The sequence below is a fragment of the Petaurus breviceps genome, unplaced genomic scaffold (assembly GCF_028583685.1).
Source record: "Petaurus breviceps papuanus isolate PSGF00001 unplaced genomic scaffold, PetGlider_PUasm1.0 189, whole genome shotgun sequence".
NCBI classification, from domain to species: domain Eukaryota; kingdom Metazoa; phylum Chordata; class Mammalia; order Diprotodontia; family Petauridae; genus Petaurus; species Petaurus breviceps.
This window is the reverse complement of record NW_027185809.1, coordinates 33,066,727-33,079,863: the sequence shown is the minus strand read 5'-3', so window position 1 is coordinate 33,079,863 and position 13,137 is coordinate 33,066,727.

Sequence of the window (13,137 nt, the reverse complement as noted above, 5' to 3'; positions counted from 1 at the left end):
TCCAAAAGGTCTATGCTGCCCTAGTGGTAGCTTAAATAATTTGCAGGGGCCCTTGGACTTTGGTCAAGGACAAGGATATGCTAGCAAATGTTAAATAACCAGCTCTTCAAATAAGATGTACTTTTAAGCTTAATCTGTATTATAAACATTTTCTCTATCACTCTCAGCAGAACAGTAAATCAAGTCCTGATTTTTAGGTGTAAATTCTCACATTGAAATTTTAATAACTGACTCTGGAACTATAAGCTCTCTCCACTGTAACTGCGGTCCAGACCAGAGACCCCAGAGATGAAGTCAGTCTGGGTCTGAAGGGAAAAACATTGCAATGTATTCACCCTGAATATAATATATTTTACCTTATCATTAGCATTAGGGATTTATTGGTCATTCTGCTTAATTACATCATTAGACAGAATTTAGAAAAGAACACATTCTGCTTTCAATATTGTCAGACACATTGCATATGTAAGTTATGCAGCATACATCCATGGACCCTGGCTGGACCTTTAAGTCAGAGCTCCTTACCCATTGCCAGAGCTGTTATTATGTATTTAGCACAGGCAAAGCAGAGACTTTTCCCCCCACATAGGCCATTCAGCTGTACAATCAACCTAATCCCATCTGCCTCCTTGATTACCTTAATCCCAGGATTTGTTATCCAACCCCCACTATTCCTGCTCCCCAACTGTTGCCATGGAGAATATGATACTCACTATTCTGGTCATCATGCTTGTCAAGCTTCTTCCTGAAATGTGGTTCCCCAAACTGAACACAATATTCTAGCTGTAGTCTCACCAGGGTAGAGTACACCAATCTTCTTTGTGGTACACTAAGTCTCTAAAATACAGCCACTTCCCTATGTTTCTACTCTTCATCTTAGATCATACTGCATCCCCCAAATCCTAGATTTAACTCATAAACAAGCTCTTACTCTGATTTCCCACAGTTCTCTTAAAACGTGTTATACTTTCCACCTTACTGTATCTCTGTTTTCAAAAAATAAAGAAATGCTCTTTGTTTAATCTCTATTTTGTCTATGATGCTATATAAAATATTATATAATCATAATATTTTGGTCTGCCAAAAGGACAATTAAAATTTTTCTCTCTGAATAAGAGTAATCATTCCTTTACATCTCCAGTTATTTTTCCTTGATAATCTTTCTTTAAATACTATCTGTTTTTAAAACTGCTTGTACCAAATATATAGGGAGTGTATCTTCAAATCAACTCCCTCTATATTTACTATCTTCAAAAGAATCGTGATTTCATCAGTACTGATCCTATTCCACCAATAGAGATTACAATCCATGTCTTAGTAAAGCATTCTTTATGAGCTGTTGTGGTAAAAAATTTAATTAAATAATGGCCAAAATAGGGGTGGGGAGCCTGCAGCCTCCAGGTCACATGTGACTCTCTAGGTCTTCAAGTGCAGCCCTCTGACTGAATTCAAACTTTACAGAACAAATTATCTTAATAAAAAGAATTGTTCTGTAAAACTTGAACTCAGTCAAAAGGTTGACACCCAAGGACCTAGAAGGCCACATGTGGCTCAGGGTCACAGGTTCCCCACCCCTGGCCAAAACTGTTTGGTGATGAGCCTTTCTAAACTTCACAAGGTTTTCCCACAGATGCCTTTGCCAGTCCTCTGCTAGCAGCTTGATTGAACCAATCAGGGAATGACTTCTGCTGGCATAGCCCTGGAGAACCCAGGGTCATCTGCATTTGGTAGTAAGGCCCTGAAGTATACTTTAAGAAGAAAGTCTGCTCTATACAAATTCGTCAATTTCCCACACATACAATGTGTTAACATGAGTAAATATACACACGTGATTTTTAGCTATGACTAGATGGTTAACCATGGCCCCAACTCCCTGGCTACCTGGAGCCTGTAGGAAATGAGATGTTCATATAATCTAATTTTCCAAATATCTGCAGCATTATTCTTTTAATTGTTCACATTCAGTCATCTTTTCAGTTGTACCTGACTCTTTATGACCCTACTTGGGGTTTTCATGGCAAAGATACTGGAGTGGTTTGCCACTTCCTTTTCCAGCTTATTTTCTAGATAAGAAAATTCATCTTTACTGATACTTGTAGCTGGTGGTGGAGAGTGTGTAAGGTAGAGGTCTCAGATCAATAACACAAGCACACAGGAGGGCTGCTAGCACAGGTTCTTTGATCTGCTTTTCTAAAGGAAGAAAGATTCAAAGGGGTTAACTATCTTACTTTAATTAAACGATGCGGAAAGATCAGAGGGATAAAAGATCAGAAAGATATATAAATACTCAAGAAATATGCAATAGACAGGGCTCCAACTGTCTTAACGGAGTAACAGACACATCACCAGGCCAGGGAGCACCAACATCTGGGTTCACAAAGCCCAGGGGGAGGGGGAAGGGGTGTTAGCAACAGCTACCTAGAGTCTTGTCTGAGAAATCAAAAAGACTTCATTGAAGCACTCTTCCCATGAGTGAGCTCCAAAGCAAAATACCAACCTCCCAAAACATATATAATTTTCAAACAAAGACTCAGCATCTGATTGACTTAGTGCCAAAAAGCTTGAAAATCTATATGCTTCAGCACTTAATTGGACCCTCTCTATGTGGCTCAGGATGTGTCATAGCTGTGAACTGGGCCAGAGCTCAAAGCAGCAAGACATCCGTGATTGAAATACCTGTGTACCTTTAGATCTTGGAACTTGGCTCTTGTTCCAAGGGAAAAAAAGAACCACATGTGATCACATAGGCCTATTAATGAATGGGGAAGATCTTATATTCCATTAACCCTACAGGAAACTGATGTTTAAATGACTTGCCCAGGGTCACACAGCTAGTAAGTGTCTGAAGAAAGATTTACATCTCCGTTTTCCTGACTTCAGGCCCACAGGGGAGTGGGAAATCAAGTACCCAGAAAGTCTACCCTGGGAACAGGATAAGGAAGGGTCAGAGAGGATCAACTAGAGCTATGTCCAAGATTAGTTCATCTTTATCCAGTTGATATCCAGCCTAGACACTGAATTCAAGAAACGTTGGGATGGGAGAGTCCTCTTCCTTATAGTGATGGTATCAATTTGTCATGAAACATGACTAATGCTTTTGTGGTTGAGTGACCTTATTAGTTAGTAAGGGCAAATCTATTTCTGTGAGATAGGGGAAGAGAGTCAGTTTCCTATTTGGAGATAGGCTGAGGACCATGCAGACTATATGGATGCTCTAATTGTAGTAAGGAGCTCTATTGGGCAAAACTAGCTGCCTCACCCTTAGTTAGGAAGATCATGTGAGCCCACTGCCCAACCCAAGCTGTTCTTGTACCATTATCAACCTGGTTGTTTAGCTCTACAGAAGGCCTCTTATGCCTCTTATGGTTTCTGATTTACTCCATAAACAACTGTATGTGGTGGGAGACATCAGCAAAATTTCTTCATTAGTCCTGACACCTAAAAGAAAAAGCCTTTGATTATTCAGTCCTATAATCTCCAGGTCCAGTCCACTCAGCCAGACCCAAGCCCACCACCCAGGATTAAGTATAAATAAAGAACTTCTCTGACCTATCCCTTAAGGCTCTATCTAACACATGCCAGTCATGTGGCTCTCAGTTCAGTCCACCAGGACTCCCATCTCTCAAGACATCTTCCATTACTAGATCAACGTCTGGCAAAATTTATGTGTTCATGCCTCCCTCGTAGTGGCTGAAGTCACTGATGAAGTAGCTAAAAATATACCTGAAAATCCAAATCCTTGTAGGCATGGGTCCACTGGGGTTAGGAGTCTCAGCCTTTGATAAAACCATAACCTGTTTGTGGAGGGTGCTAACATCTAGGGAGCAAGGAAAGCACAATATTAAATGTACCATTTACATTTAGTAATAATAGCTCCTGTTATATAATAATATAATAGCTCCTTCCATCTTGTGAAAGGAAATATTTTGCAACTCTGGATGAAGGATGATGACATGAATCTGTATCATCTGTTCAGTGATAAGTAGTACCCACTAACAAGAAAGCACCTACCTTTCAAAAGTCGGTATAGGAAGTGGCTATTTGGAGAAGCTTGTGGTTCCAGAAGTCTAATGGTTATTTAACCTGACCAGCTCTAGTTTCCTGTCAAAGGGTCTACCAAGTCCAGTATTCATGAAGGAAGACCTCCAAAGACCTGGGCTCCATGGAGTTATAAGGGCCTAGGGGAAGCAATTGCTAGATAGTGGACTTTTATGTCTTGCAGGGCTATAGCCTGTTTGGGAGCCTACTCAAAGCTGCTTCAAAGGTTTTTTGATAAATGGGAGCTATTAGGGGCAGCAACAGCCTATAGCAGGGACAAAGTAAAGTTGACCAGTGACCAGAGCTGTGCTCAGACTGGGAGAGCCTAAGTGCCCAGGGATCTGAGGTCCCTGAAACATCATAAAGGGTCTTGAAAATTTAGGTGTCAGAAACTCAAGGATCAGCAGTGGAACTGGGCCTTGGGCTAACCCTGGGATGTAGAAGTGAGCACAGAAACCCAAAGGACCTGCTGCAGCCTGGAGATCCCAAGGTCCCCACTCCAGTGCTTTCTGATGACTCTGGGGCTAAGAAACTTACATGCTATATTTGTGATCATCTATAGTATTTTGAGAAGCTACCACATACTGACATTGGCTTTGCTAGCAGGAACCCCGTTTCCTATTACCTATGGGCTTCTAGATGAATTTGTATGCTATTAGGGGCATCCAGGCGGCTCAGTGAGTAAGAGCACCAGCCCCAGTGTCGGGATGACCTGGGGATGGAATCCAGGCTCAGATACTTAGCACCACACCCAGAAATAACTGGCCTTGTAACCTTAAGCAAGTTACTTAACCCCCATTGCTTAAAAAAAAAAAAAAGAATTTGTATGCTGTTTTGGGATGGGAAATCACTGTGTTTTCTCATTAGATTTTTTTTATTCATTATATATTTATTCAGAATGATGCAAATTTCAGGGTTTTGCCCTAGTAGGTACATGGGAGCTAGATGTTCTGACTCACATTCTGGAAATCATCTTGATTGAAAATCCCCAAAATTCTGTTTCTTATTTTGCTTACTTGAGTTTATTATATTTTTGTACACATTCATCTAGACCTTTTGGATTTTCAGTTTTCAAGAATATAATTGGGTAGTTTTTGATAATTCTCTTTCTTATCTGTTATTCTTTTTTTAAAATTTTTGCAACTTGATAGATAATCCTTTCTCTTTTTCTAAATCAACTTAGCTAATTATCTAAAGTTAATCACAAATTTTAAAGCTCAGTCTTTTATTTGTGTATTTTCAAGTTTCTCTATTTCTTCTCTAATTTTAAAAATTTCTTCTTTTTTCACTTGTTTACTTGATTATCTGTTTATGTTCCTAGTCATTTTAATTTCATGTTTAGTCCATTGATACATTTTCAATTGTGATATAAATTTTCAACTATATAAATTTTCATCTGAGGAAAAACTTACCAGTATCCCATAAACTTTGGAATATTGTCCCATTCTCATTGTCCTCAAAATAATTGATACTTTTGTAATTTGTTCTTTGACATATTAATTATTCAGGATGTTTTGCCCATATTTCCTTTCTTAATTACTATTTTCATTATGTTATGGTTTAATGGTAATATAATTTGAATTTGAACATCCCTTTGTGTTGGCAAAGGTAGCAGGTACTTAGTACTTAGTAAGTGATCAAGCCTCTGTTGGGGAAACAGAAGGTATGAACTCTTGTCTCCTGTTGCTGATGTAACAGGAAGGGGTTGGCTGAAACAGGAAGCTAATGCTGTGTGTACATAAGGAAAAGCCCCGGGGAGGCACAGTCAGAATTTTCTTGAGACCAGGATCTGGTGGCAGAGCAGCTACAGAAGAGAGAATGAGAACTGAGCCAGAATTTCCTGAGAACTTGTTGTTGGTGGAGCTTCTTCTGAACAGGATCCCAGGAGCCCAGAATCTGGAGCCAGGAGCCCAGGAGCCTAGGTGACTGAGGAAGCATGACTGGGATGCTGAGACTTTGTTTGTTTGTGGCTTGGTTGAGCCTTGAATTCCCTGGAGCAGAAATGGTGAAGGATCTAACATGGACCAGACCCTGTGAACATCATTGTGGAGCAGGACCTACTCAGAGAGCTGGACAAGGAACTGGGAGCTGTCTGCCAGTGAACCCAGGTGACAGTCTGGTGAATCCAGGTAGAATCTGGGACCATGGAAGGGGATCCAGGGAATCTGAGAACAGGCCCCAAGTCAAGATGAAAAGACCTCTCCTTGGGTACTAAGTAATTATGGAATTATAGTTTACTAGTGACCTAAGGGGTAGAGGGTTTTATGTATGTTTCTTAGTAATTGATTGGTGAATAAGTGACTGATTGAGTTAATCAAGTGGGCCCAATGAGTGGACGACTTTGACTATTATATGATTGTTACTGATAAGTGACTGATTGAGTTAACTTAGTTACCCCATGAATGGAAGACTTTGACTATTGTACTTTGAGACTATGTTGTGAATATTATATTGTGATTTTCTGTGATAAGTTGTAATATTGTGAATGTTGTACCTTGATTTTCTGTGAAAGTTTTGCTTTGATTTGTTATGAAATAGAGTGATCACTATGCTGTGTAATCAGAACCTTAAAAGCTGTTCACAGTAGCATTCTTCTGGAAAGCTACTTGTGCATGGCATTACATATGGTCTATAAAAATGCTTGTTATTCTGTTTTCTTTGATTTTGTTTGTGGCTTCATTAGTCTTATAGCATGATGGGTTTTAGTAAAAATTACCATGAGATAATTTTTCATTTACATTTACATCCTGTTTCATTTACAGGATACTGGTCAGGATGGGAGAAATGGGGTCACTGTGGTAGTAACAATGGTGCAGATGACAAGAGAGCCTAGGTGCTCTACATTGCAGACCATTGGAACAGGGGACTGCCAGAGATATAAGCATCTTTCTGGAATGCCCTTGCTGACTCCTCATTCTCTTCTCCCTGTCTATCTTAATGTAGGTATAGGGTTGGACTACTGTCTCTTGAGGTACCATTTAAGTTAGATGTAAAGTCCTTCTTAAATGGGGGTAGGGAGGATTGCAGATTCTGCATGCCGTGCAAACTGAAGGAGGGACCTGGATCTACCTGAATAGACTTCTAGGATTTTGAGTTTTCACTCATAGCTTATCTCTTAGTAGAGAGCTGAAGTTAAACTTGGAAAAGTCAATGAAAGAAGAGTTAAAATGAGAAGGAAGGGAAAGTATCTCCTCATCAAGTGGACTGAGAACAGTTTTAATCACAATAGCAGACTTAGTCCCCTTTCCTGATGAAGCTCTCTTCCTCATCCTATGAGGCACCTGAAGGAAATCCAGAAGCATTGCTCCCTTCATTAGGTTACTCACACTATTTCATCCATGGGCTTCTTTTCAACATTCTTTTTTTTTATAAAATTTTGAGTTTCAGATGTCAACTGGACCAAACTGCCCTCTAACCTGTGGATGGCTGGAGCTGAATAGAGGAGGCTAACAGGAGAATCAGGAATCAAACAAGTTTAATTTGAAAGTGAGGGAAACATCTTACAAGCAAGAAGGCAAATAGACACATGTGCCACTGCTGGCCTGCCTGTCCAAGTCTGGGAACCTGCTTTAGCACAGGCAAATCTCAATACTTATACTAGTGGCTATATAGTGAGCTGTAGCCCCAACAATGAGGGGTAACAGCAACAATGTGACAAGTATGATTTATAGCAGAACTTCATGTCCAAGCTTGTCTGAGCTCAAAGAACACCCATGCTGGTCAAAGCAATATAATTGTTATTTGATTTTGTCAGAGGGTGAGATCACCCAGGAGGATGAACACAAAGGATTGTTGTTATGTCAAGCTCAGGGCACAGCTTGCTTGCTGGGCTTTAGCTCTGTAAAACAAGGTGTCTCCTAATATCTTGACTCAAATTTTTCTCCCTCCCTCCCATTTCCTCCCACCCCCAAGACAGCAAGCAATCTGATATAGGTTATACATGAATAATCATGTTAAACATATTTACACATTAGTAATACTTGAAAGAAGAAACAGAACAAAAGGGAAAAAACATGAAACAAACCAAAGAAAGTGAAAACTGTATGCTTTGTTCTGAGATAGAAGTGGTTTTATTTGCAGTTCTATATGTTTTATCTTATGCATTTAAAAACATTATTCTGAGGAAAAGTTCAAAGCCTTCCCCAAATTATTAAAGATGCAGTCAACAAGCATTTTTAGACCTCAACTATATTCCAGGTACTATATATACTAAGCGGGGGTGACAACAAAGAAACGCAAAAGACAGTCCCTGCCCTCAAGAATCTCACAATCTAACGTGGGAAACGTGTGGGATGACTCGCAGTGAAGTTTCCCCAGTCTGAATATCACATGTACATTCTTATTACTTCCTTGTATTTAGTAACTAAGTTCAGTATTGTTTCCCCTTAAGTCACTGTGTATTTCAAGGTAATGTAAGAGCTATTGGGTATTAATACAATTGCTTGGATTAACTATTGAGACCAAATTAGAGGTGTTTCTAGTTTGGAGAAAGGGATGGTAGTGTGAGAGGTAACAAAGGGTTAAGTTTCTACAGAACTGCAAGAATTGCTGAACAAGACTACTGATAAAAAGTACCAGACAGTAGCCTTGGGAAGAGTTGAGGCAATAGCCTTGGGAAGAAGCTGGGTTCCCAGTTCCCAGAGAACTTCTAGATAATACTAAAAATGAAATAATGTAGAATAAATGGAGCTGGCAGCAGCAGGTGGATTTGACCAATCAGAAAGCAGACGGGGGCCTTGGGACACTCAGGCCCAGACAAGGACACATCTAGGTTGGACTGAAGGGGGTTCAGTATTTTGAGGTTGTTACCACACTTTCGTAGTGGACTTATGTATGTTATCTAACAAGATTAGAGTCTCATTAGTAATAATTAGGTTAATATTTGGGAGGGGTGGGTAATCCTTGTCTATTTAACCCAGTTTCTGCTTCTGTACCTTGGCCTCCTCTCCCTGGATATTTTCCAGTGACTGGACCCCCCGCTTCTTACGAGATTCTAATAAAACTTTCTACCTTCACTTTGAGAGGCCTCTGAGTAATCAATTTGGGTTAGGGTCTCCATATCCCACACAGGAAACAACAGACAAACAAATAAATACAAATGAGCTATATATAAAATAAATAGGATATATTTGAAAGAGGGAGGGAACTAGAATTAAGAGAGATCCAGAAAGGTAACTTGTAGAAGGTGGGATTTTAGTTGAGTCTTAAAGGAAGCTGCAGGAAGCAGAGAAGGGAAGGCATTCCAGGCATGGGGACAATCACAGCAAATGCCCTGAGCACAGAGATGTAGCATTTTATTCATCAAACAGCAAGGAGTCCAATGTTACTGGGACAGAGTCCATGGTAGGATGGTTGGGGGTGCAAAGTGTAAGAAGACTGGAAAGATAGGAGGGAGCTAGGTTTCGAAGGGCCTTGTTAGATCTATAATACAAAAAACATTGAGAATTCCTGGACCATGGGATTTAGCTTAACCTCCTTCTCTTTGTTCATGGCCTCATTCCATTCTGTCAGGTTAGCACACATTTGTTTTCCAAGAGGCAGGATAATGGTAGAGGAATGTTAAATGAGCCAAGAGGAAAAGGCCCAGATCTACTGCCCTGATCAGTCCTGAGCCTGCTGTTTTAGCTCTCTCTAATCTGCAACTGTGAATGTGCCTGATGCTTCACTGCCTACCCACACACTGGAGCTGTGGGAGGCTGGACACCATTGACTCAAGTTTTCTGTGCAGAAGCTTTGGTGTGTGCAGGGGCCACACGATAGGACTTGAAACCTATGCCCTTCCCAAGTCCTATCTACTTCACTGGCAGTTCCACATGGGGCTTCAAAGTTATTGCAGGTCCTCAACAATCTAAGTGAATTTTACCCTAAAAAAATATCTATAAGGAAATACTCCAAAGTCAAAGAGAGATATTACTCATAGAGTATGACAGCATTAATAGAAAAAAAATTCTATTATCTATGCAAACCTAATAATTTTGAGCTTTTTTAACCTTTTTAATTGTCATTTTTTTCTTTATTACCCAATGAAGTCTTTTGGGGAGTTTGTTTGTTTTATTTTGGGTTAGGTTTTTTTTGTTTGTCTTTTGGAGAAGGAGGAGGAAGTTAATCTTACCATGTTGCTATTGAATTAAGAGAAGAATGAGTTTTGTCCATATTAAAGGCTGGGAGGTCTGAGGAAATTTGAGTACCCCAGAGGTAATGAAAACAAAGAAGCTGAAACCTCAGCATTTCTAAGATCTGGATCTGTTAGAAAATATAGGATATATCTTATAAGAATGGCCTATTGGGGCTGTCAGCTTACCTATTCAGGGTGTCTCTCTGAATGGGTTTTTCACTATCTTTCTGATCAGAAAGTGTCTGAGGGCCATATGCAAGAATTTAATAGGAACAGGGCCCAACAACTGGTTATAGGGAATACATAACAATACAGATGTAAGGAAAGTGCTTCAAACTGAGGTCATGGTATACATAAGTGGGACAATGGCCCAATGTAGTTAAGGTCTTGGTAGCCTCCCATCATGTATGTAAGAGCTATATTCTGCAATTTACACAGGATATCCCACAGCCTATGGTCAATTTTCCCTTGCATTATTTTCCCCCAGGAACTATCCAAGCACATAATACTAGGCCATTCACACCTGGCTTTGGCTCAATCATGATCTCATGCCTGACACATATTTCTTCTGCTCTTTGCGCTCATAAAACCTCAGAATTTTAAGGACAACTATCACATTTTACAACTGAAGAATCTGAACCCAGAGAGGTTAGGTGACTACCCAAGTATTCATAAAACCAATAAGTAAGAGAAACAGGATTGGAATCAAGGTTCTGTAACCCCCAGTCCAGTGGTTCCATTGCCCTTTTGGCTGCTTCTTGCCATCCCCCACCCATCTTTATAATTCATAACAACCAGGACCATAAAGTCTCTGAAGACATCCTTGTGTCTTATGGTTATCTTTCGCAGTGCTCTGACTGGCAGTGTTCCTAGGACAGTTTATAACTTCTCTCCTGTCTACTTTCCAATGTGGAGAATGGTCCATATGCCTAGCTATTTTGCTTATTGAGTGTCTATTTGGGGTAGGTGATAGATGTTAAATCAATCATGGATAACTAAAAAGAACATCTGGGGGAAGTGATGTATCAGAATATAATTTTTGCTACCACAATATGTACTCTCTCTATTTACGTAACAATAATACAAGACCTGCTACAAACATTCAAGTACGATGACAATAATGACGAGATAGTGGGCTTCAATTTCAACATGTCCTCTTCCATTCTTGTTTTGTGACCTTACTGCTGAGAAAAAAAAAATCACTTTCGAAATATCTATACTTGGCTATGTTTCAAAAGATCTGTAATTCCACTGATGTTCATATGCGTTTCACCAATGTAGATTCTAAACACTCCACATCTTAGTGTTATTAAACATCTTAGGTCTTTCTGAGTTAATGTGCATAATCAGTCAGGCAGGTCTGGTCTATTACATTTGGTGTAGTAGTTGTAAGATTGGTTCAGAATGACTTCATTAAAGTGAATGAAGGGAAATATAGGGGAAACGGAGTACTGGAAGGTGTTTGTACTAGGGCTTATGATGGTGCTGGTCACTTAACATGAGGCATCACTCAAAACCGTGGGAGAATTAGAGAGTGAACTATCTGTGAGAATTCAACAACTGGGAACTGATGTGAATGTACGTTGTCTTTTAGAACTATCCCTTTCACTTGGTGTGGCACTTGGGAGGCCACTGGGAACTGTGCCACGTGGACTTTGCTGTGACTCTGTTGCAAAACACTGGCTACAGGGAAAAGACAATTCTTGACTATCCAGAATTCCAGTGATCTTTCCAGAACTGGGGATGAATGTGCCAGATATACCTAAGAGTGAGTAGGTGGGGGCTCATTTATCAGTTTAAAAGGGTTCTGAGGGACTTATGGTGAAAAATCTTGTCTACCTCCAAAGAAAAATCTGATGGAGTCTGAATGTTGATGGAAGCATATTTTTTTGCTTTCTTTCTTATTCTTTTGGGGGGGGGCTCCTGCATTTTTTTTGCACCGTGATTAATATGAAAATATTTTGCATAACTGCACACGTACAATTTATATCAAATTACCTGCTTTCTCAAAGAGTGGGGGAAAGAGGGAAGCAGAGAATATAGAAATCAAGATTTTATAAAACAAATGTTTAAAATTTTTGTTTATATGTAATTGAGAAAAAAATTAATAAAATGTGAATGCAAAAGAAAAAAAAAGTTTAAAAGGGGACAGCTGAGTCTGCTCTTACTCCAGAAATGTATGTTCTTCTCCTCTCTCTTATTCAGTGAGGGTTGGGTGAAGTACCCCACTACAGACCTGGGGTGTCCTCCCTCACTAGAAGACCTTTAGGATCTTGCCACCAAGGGGTGAGATGTGGCGGGAGCAAGAACCTAAGGCCTAAATGTCATGCAGTCTAGGCTAATTTTTCTTTAAAAGATTTTTAAATCATCCTCAAGACTTAATCAGCTCAAAAGACTAAAGGTTTTGGCCATTGACATAGATTCCTGATGTCCTAGGCACAAAACAAAATAAAGATATGAAAAATCAACATTGGGGCAGATGGATGACCCAGTGGTTAGAGCACTGGGCTTGGAATCAGGAAGACTCATCTTCATGAGTTCAAACCCAGCCTCAGATACTAGCTGTGTAACATTGGGCAAATCACTTAACCCTGTTTGCCTTAGTTTCCTCATCTGGTAAAAATGAGCTGAAGAAGGAAATGGCAAATCACTCCAGTATTCTTGCTAAGAAAACCCCAAATGAGGTTATGAAGAGTCTGAAATAACTGAACTGTAGCAATAGTCAACATCTCTTCCTTCAATCTTCTGACTGGTAGATCATCAGGGGCAATAGAGAAATAGGGAAGCTGTGTCCAACTATGTCCTGGCTGAATATCTTCTCCCTGTTTTGAATATTCTTCTCTCGTTATGACTAAATTAACTCTCAGATGTTCTCATTTTATTCTAGTCTTCAAGCTCAAGTTACTGGACAAGCCTGTGTCAAGACTGGCCTATGCAATAGATAGATAGATAGATAGATAGATAGATAGATAGATAGATAGATA